The sequence below is a fragment of the Trematomus bernacchii genome, unplaced genomic scaffold (genome assembly GCF_902827165.1).
Source record: "Trematomus bernacchii unplaced genomic scaffold, fTreBer1.1, whole genome shotgun sequence".
NCBI lineage: Eukaryota > Metazoa > Chordata > Actinopteri > Perciformes > Nototheniidae > Trematomus > Trematomus bernacchii.
The window spans coordinates 52,501-60,000 of NW_022987568.1; the positions used below are offsets into that span (position 1 = coordinate 52,501).

The 7,500-nt window shown below is 42.6% G+C and overlaps 1 protein-coding gene and 1 non-coding gene across 2 annotated transcripts in view; one reads left to right on the forward strand and one right to left on the reverse strand.

The window, feature by feature from the left end:
• Window positions 1-7,500, reverse strand: part of LOC117479108 (caskin-1-like) — a gene marked incomplete at its 3' end in the record, with an annotated part of 83,817 nt that overhangs the window by 50,639 nt on the left and 25,678 nt on the right.
• On the forward strand, window positions 768-840 carry trnar-ccu. The gene has a single exon. It is a non-coding gene; the product is annotated as a tRNA-Arg (tRNA).

Sequence of the window (7,500 nt, forward strand, 5' to 3'; positions counted from 1 at the left end):
AGCAAATTAGGGAAGAGAAGAGAGAAAAGGAAATGAGATAAGTGGTAACAAGGACACAAAGGAAAGGAAACAAGATCATAGGAAACGAGGAGACAAGAAGAAAGGAAATAAGGAGAAGAAACAATGCAGATATATGAGGAAAGGAACAGAAGAGAACAAAGCAAATGAGATGAGAGGAAACGAGGACAGAAGAAGAAAGGAAACAGGGAAAGGAATTGATGAGGAGACATGAGGAAAGTTGAGGAGAGGAAACAAGCTGAGAATAGCAGAGAAGTTGTGTCCTAGTTTAACTTTGACCTCTATCTGTCTCTCTCTGATGACACATATTGAAGCTCCATGAGGACCGTCAGGGATCTGTTTCCCCAGCAGCACTCATCCTCTCTGGGCATGACTCACCATCAACACTCCCTTCATCTCCTCTTCCTCCTCCTCCTCCTCCCTCTCTAAAGGGTCCTCCATTCAACATATACAGTGGTGAAGGGAGGATGTTTTTTTGAAAAACGACCCGGAAGTTCACTCAGAAAAAATCCATTTATGGTACTTCCACGTTCAGTTCAATGAGATAATCTCCACGCATTAACACCACTTTATGATTTCTGAAGTAAAGAGCGAATGTTAGGCTATAAAGGAACACAGTCACATGACCTCATGATGTATTTTCATAGGCCGACCTGGAAGATAGCGTCTGCAGAAAATGAACAATTGAAGAGCAGAGTCATACGGACAGAGAGCTGCACACAATAGAACAGAAAAGAGAGGTTCATGCAGCCCCAGTGGCCCAATGGATAAGGCACTGGCCTCCTAAGCCAGGGATTGTGGGTTCGAGTCCCATCTGGGGTAAAATGTTGTTAACTAGCAATATCATAGCTTTGGAAAGTTAACTACTCTTAGTCCTTTGAGAAAGGTGATGCTCTGTTAGTGTTTGTGTATAAAGGAACTACAGCACGGTCACATGACTCCACATCACCACCGCTAAGCTAAAGGTGGCTAATGTTGGGCTATAAAGGAATTACAGCACGGTCACATGACTTCACGTCACCACCGCTAAGCTAAAGGTGGCTAATGTTGGGCTATAAAGGAACTATAGCACGGTCACATGACTTCACGTCACCACCGCTAAGCTAAAGGTGGCTAATGTTGGGCTATAAAGGAACTACAGCACGGTCACATGACTTCACGTCACCACCGCTAAGCTAAAGGTGGCTAATGTTGGGCTATAAGGAACTACAGCACGGTCACATGACTTCACGTCACCACCGCTAAGCTAAAGGAGGCTAATGTTGGGCTATAAAGGAACTACAGCACGGTCACATGACTTCACATCACCACCGCTAAGCTAAAGGAGGCTAATGTTGGGCGTGATGACGTTTGGTCGTCTCATTCAGACACTTGTTAGCAACATCCGTTTTTAAATTCACCAATGGGGTATTTATCCTCTCCTCTTTCTTCTTCTTCTCTCTCTTATTCTTGCTCTTCATCATCCTCTTATTCCATCCCCAGTTAGCCTCTAAACTCCCGTTTCAGTTTCTCTCTCAGTTTCTTCTCCGACTCCCCCTCCCTTTCATCCTCTTACTCCCTTTCCGAGCAGCGCTGTTATCTCCTGCTTTCAGGCTCAAAATGACTCTGGAAAACAGCCAGCATAAACTCATTGACACACACAACAATACAAACACAATAAACCAGTAAAGCAAACATGACCTCGAACTGGTGCGTGTTCACAAAGATGCTAACACGTGAGTCCTTAGCCTCATAGCTCTCAGGCACATATGTAGTAAACAATGGCAGATTTACCACTTAAATACGTGCTAATTTATGAACAATATGATATTTATTTCAGACTAAAGAAGAGAAACACACGGTTATTTTTTTTTGGTGATGTCCAACGGTTGTTTTGGCTCAATTGAAGCTATAGCTATCTAACTATATAAGCTAACGTTAGATTCATGAGTGTAAAATGCAATCTACATATGATTTTAACTTTCACAGACGACCCTTAAGCCTCTTACACACCAAACTGACACCAAAGAACACGTCCCGACGGAACATCGCCTCACGTCTCTGCGTCTTGGCCATGTGTCGCACTGGAACACACCGCAAAGACTTCAGCCGACGGCCAAGTAGAATAGAATAGAATCGTTTAATGTCATTATACAGGTACAATGAGATAAATAAGTGCGTAGCACGTACGAACTGCGGATGTGTGAGTGGCAATAACTCTCCTTACCAGCAGGCGGCGGTAGTGTGTATTCAAAAGAGGCAACAACCGGAAGACAGACTGCGTGATACACCGAGAGAAGAAGAACAGACTGCGTGATATTTACAAACAACAAATAGCGTGTGTTCCATTTTCACTCAACAGCGAGAAGCTCACGGGGCTTTCCCGAACCTGTGTCGAGAGCTGGAGTTAAAGGAAATCTCAGATTTGCCTTCTTAATAGTTTGTTTGGGTCCCTCACTTCCGTTTCGCTTCTCATGCACTGATTCGCTAGCTGAACAGCCAATCGGCCTCCCGATTCTACATGTCGAATCGGCGGCGTAAGGTGTCGGCACGGCCGAAAAGACACGACGGTGCAGTACACACCAATCTGAGTAGGGCGACACGACGCTCATCGACGTCCCAACATCTATCGACACCTATGGACATCTATCGACGCCGATAATCGGCTCGGTGTGTAACAGCCTTTAGGCCAACCTAAATCTTATAAAGGTTACTTAAATATAATGACTACTAATATACATGATATGAACTTAAAATATTGAGGCTAAAGCTACATGGTTGAGGCAAAAAGTTAGCATCGACCTGATGATCAATGTATGGGGAAAAAAATAAGCATTTTTCTTGTATTTCAGTATTAAGTTTCAGGCTATTATCCAAAAACACATTCAGAAAACCATTGACTTCCACACCAGGGGACAGGAAGTGATACAAGGCGGACTCATTTCTGTTTTTTTTAGGAGTCCTGCACCAAATGTAATCACTTACACATAAACACATACACTGCACACACACACCCACACACACACACACACACACACACACACACACACACACACACACACACACACACACACACACACACACACACACACACACACACACACACACACACACACACACACACACACACACACACACACACACACGACACGTGACAGAACCAATCAGAGCGTTGAATTCAGCAGAGAGGGATCATGACTCCAGATATAGCTCAGAAACCAGGCTGCTGCACTGACTCAACTGTGTGTGTGAGCGTGTGTGTGTGTGTGTGTGTGTGTGTGTGTGTGTGTGTGTGTGTGTGTGTGTGTGTGCGTGTGCGTGCGTGCGTGCGGATGTCTAGTCTGTGTATCTCTGTTTATTGTGTAGTTCAATTACCCAGCTGTAAATTACCCTGATGCTATACTCACATAATTATCAAAGACACACTCGACAGTGGAGCCTGTGGGTATGTGTGTGTGTGTGTGTGTGTGTGTGTGTGTGTGTGTGTGTGTGTGTGTGTGTGTGTGTGTGTGTGTGTGTGTGTGTGTGTGTGTGTGTGTGTGTGTGTCTGTGTCTGTGTCTGTGTCTGTGCAGTGTGTGTGTGTCTGTGTCTGTGTCTGTGCAGTGTGTGTGTGTGTGTGTGTGTGTCTGTGTCTGTGCAGTGTGTGTGTGTCTTCGCATATTGATTCTCAGATAAATCAAATATTGCAGAATTACACCTGTTGGCAGCCGAGCCGGTAGTTAAACTTTAATTAAGTCCAGAGGTTGTGAGTGTGTTCATTCTGGATCAAGATGGACTCGTTCAGGCAGTCGGTAGTAGGGCTTCTAATAAATATATATAAGAAACACGTGAGGTGTCTGACTGAACTGACAAAAGCCAAAAACGTATAAAATAATGTTTTTTTCTGAATTCTTCTGAGTAAAAAAGTCAAAATTCTGAGATTTTCAGAAAAATTAATTCCGAATTTTTCATTTTCAGAACTCCTGAAAATATTTCCTGATTATTATTTTCTCAGAATTAAATAAACAAATGAATTCAATTTTTTTGCAGCGTGGTCTGGATATATTCCAGTTAACTGTGGGCACACGGCTATTTCTGTCTGACTGCTGGGAAACTAATGGAGGAAGAGGAGGAAGAGGAGGAAGAACTGAAGATGAGAAGAGGAGTGGAGATTAAAGCGGTCACAGACTGATCCGCTCGATATTTATTCAACCGACTACGTGTTGCATTTAAACATCGATAAGTCATTATGTCAAGTGTTGGAGACTTTATTTTAATCACAGAGGATCAACATGTGATGTTTTACTGAGACTCTGAGATGTGACGCTTCAAGCTAAAAATATCAGAAGCCCAAATTTGGCCACTTAAAAAATGAGGTCAAGAGGGAAAAATGTAAGAAAGGGTGAATTTAAAGAGGCCTTATTCTGCTCTGAACATCAGCAGGAGAGGACTCTTTAAAGTAGAGACACTACATACTGATATACACCTGAACATCAGCAGGAGAGCACTCTTTAAAGTAGAGACACTACATACTGATATACACCTGAACATCAGCAGGAGAGGACTCTTTAAAGTAGAGACACTACATACTGATATACACCTGAACATCAGCAGGAGAGGACTCTTTAAAGTAGAGACACTACACACTGATATACACCTGAACATCAGCAGGAGAGGACTCTTTAAAGTAGAGACACTACATACTGATATACACCTGAACATCAGCAGGAGAGGACTCTTTAAAGTAGAGACACTACATACTGATATACACCTGAACATCAGCAGGAGAGGACTCTTTAAAGTAGAGACACTACATACTGATATACACCTGAACATCAGCAGGAGAGGACTCTTTAAAGTAGAGACACTACATACTGATATACACCTGAACATCAGCAGGAGAGGACTCTTTAAAGTAGAGACACTACATACTGATATACACCTGAACATCAGCAGGAGAGGACTCTTTAAAGTAGAGACACTACATACTGATATACACCTGAACATCAGCAGGAGAGGACTCTTTAAAGTAGAGACACTACATACTGATACACACCTGACCATCAGCAGGAGAGAACTCTTTAAAGTAGAGACACTACATACTGATATACACCTGACCATCAGCAGGAGAGAACTCTTTAAAGTAGAGACACTACATACTGATATACACCTGACCATCAGCAGGAGAGAACTCTTTAAAGTAGAGACACTACATACTGATACACACCTGACCGTGTGTCCTCTTGAAGTCTCTAGAATGATTTCATTGTGTATAGCTGCAGGAAATGTTCCTTATTTCCAATAATAAGTGAAAGAAAACAGTTTTTCTGCCTAAGAAAAGTACCTCGGAGCAGCTGTATGATGAGAATAACATGTCTGTGTTGTTATTAGTGATGACACATGTACTTTCTGATGAATCCAAAATGAAAGCAGATGAGAAAACAGGAAGTAGACTTCAAATAAAACCTGATAAAATATACAGAGCAACAAGGGAAGGCCTGTCTCTAATGAAAGACACGAGAGTGAAAACACTCAGGTCAAGAGCCTCATCTGCTGCCTTTGAACATTTCACGACACACCCTCACACACACACACACACACACACACACACACACACACACACACACACACACACACACACACACACACACACACACACACACACACACACACACACACACACACACACACACACACACACACACACACACACACACACACACACACACACATCCATTACAGAGACAGGGGATAGGTTTACAATCACAGGAAGCCGATCCCACAGAAGCACCGAGCCTCTCTGAACCTGATCCAACAGACAGAAGTCACATGATCTCTCTCTGCCTCCATTATCTTCTTTATCACGACATACATGATGCATCAAATGCTTCTGGATGTGTGTAAGACATGCTGAGTACACACATACATCAAATGTATTGCTAAGTGGGCGAAGCATCTCATTTCCCACATCAGTTTTTAACCTGCGGCGCATCTCATGTCTCTAACTTTAACAATTGGAGATTATTTTTCGTCATATGCACAATACAGGGGTACAGGGATGTCGTATTTCTGTGTTGGACCCTGAAGGCAGCATCTCCCTGGTCCAATGGGATTTCTCTATTGGATTTTGGATTGGGATGTAAATAATATCCCACTTTTATATTGTGTTAGATGTAATTCAGCCCTTTAATCGTGTTTTATTCATCAGATAGTTTACAAATATTATATTTACGATCAACTTTTATAGTTTCACTCTTTTAGTTTTGATTTACTTTCAATTCTGAGATGTTTATGCTGTATAATGTTTTATTTTCTACTTTTTTTTATCCCTAATTATGTGAAATACTTTGTTTTACATGCTGCTGCAATGAGAACATTTCCCGATTTGGGATTAATAAAGTAAATCTTATCTTTATTATCTTATCTTATCTTAGAAAACCCTGAGCAATTTTACCCACACTCGATTTCAATGCACTTTACATTTCACTTTAAAGGTCCCATGTCATGCTTTTCTGGTTATTACCCGTCCCCTTGTGTGTTATGAAGCTTCTGCATGTAAACGGTCTGCAGAGTCACAAACCCTCAAAGTACACCCTGTAGGGAATAAAACTCTAACACAGAAAAGACCTGTCTATGCTGCCCCAGAACGCCTCGTTGGGGATTTCTCATTTTCCATTGTTTACTTCCTGGGTATAGTGACGTATTTCGGGTATAGTGACGTAACGTTACGTCCGCGGAGCCGTTACGTTTGGACCAATCCGTGGACTTCCTCACACACACACACTCAGCGGGACGTGGGGTCGGCGAGACAGCGAGACACCGCGGAACTCAGCCTGGGCACACACACACAAACTCCCAGCCAGGCTGCGGGTGTGTGTGTGTTTCGGGCTGGGTTTCGCTGTGTCTCGCTGTCTCGCAGACGGCCACTGGGCTCACGGGGGGGGGCAGGAGCTCCAACAAGCCGTGTAGGACAGAGAGTGAATACACATACTATACAGAGATGCTGTATGAGAAACCAATGAGAGTTTGGAACATTGAACAATCTAAATCTATTCTAGTATACCTCAACAATGGAATTATGATCAGTAGAAATGGCCGTGACATGGGACCTTTAAAAATCTAAAACAGTTGTTTCTGTTTTCTCACTATGGTTTTGATTGACACACAAAGCCTAATATGTCCCCTTTAAGGCTGACATCGCCAGAGTTTGAGCACAACTCTCTAAAAGGTCATTCAAATAGAGAAAATATGGATGCAAATTAAAGCTCCAGTGGGGTCATTTATTACTTTTACCTTCTACAAGATTTCTCCAAAAGGTTTTAGTGCAGTTTCCAGGAGTTGTCCTTACATTCCCTTTTGGGTTATCAGGGGTGTTTCTATAAAGATGTAGCATGAGTTCTGTGTCTCTGATCTTGTTTATAAGATACATAAATTCTCTGGAGAACATGACGCCCGTATACAAGATGTCTCCTGACGTAAACAACAACGTGACGTCGGAGCTCCGTAAAAACAAAGCTGTCTGA